Raw genomic sequence first — 663 nt, 5'->3', positions numbered from 1 at the left:
AAAAATATGAGGAATTAGAAATTTATTGACTGTCATCGAATGGTCTCTCTAATTTGGTAATTGGAGAATAGGTCCAATATTGTATAATCCATATACACTTTCATCTTGTTTGTTCGTGACAATGTCTTGCTGTGTACAACATAATGGTCTTGAGATCTTGCTTCTCCTATCTCAGCCTTTTTATCAGTAGCAATATTGTTTATTTTATGTTTTTACATTATACTATGGTTTTCAAAACAGCTTAGATATTTTAAAAGTATTTATATACCCAAAAGAAATGTAGACAATTAAATTGGGAGGGGGTTTGTAAGAGAACAACAAAGAGTGAGACTGAATGCTTTGCTTGACGTTTGCAACTCTTGTATCAAGTTACCACAGTAAGAGCCAATACTTTAAGCTCTAATAAATATGTATTTTCAGTATTGTCATACACAAGCATCTACATAGGACTGTTAAATTGATTGTTGTTTTATATCAAACAACTTTTATAATACTCATTTTTATTATAATATTTTATAAATTTTAAAGAATATGATAAAAAAGATATTGTAGGTATTGAAGGGAGGTCTCTGGGAGGAGTTGGCGTACAAAAGGAAAACAATAATGTGATTTAATTCTATTTACTTAAAATGTTTTTAAATGTTAACAAATTCAGATAAATTG

The sequence above is a fragment of the Mastomys coucha genome, unplaced genomic scaffold (assembly GCF_008632895.1).
Source record: "Mastomys coucha isolate ucsf_1 unplaced genomic scaffold, UCSF_Mcou_1 pScaffold22, whole genome shotgun sequence".
In the NCBI taxonomy this organism is placed as follows: domain Eukaryota; kingdom Metazoa; phylum Chordata; class Mammalia; order Rodentia; family Muridae; genus Mastomys; species Mastomys coucha.
The sequence above is the reverse complement of the archived record's forward strand: the minus strand, read 5'-3'. Positions refer to the sequence as shown.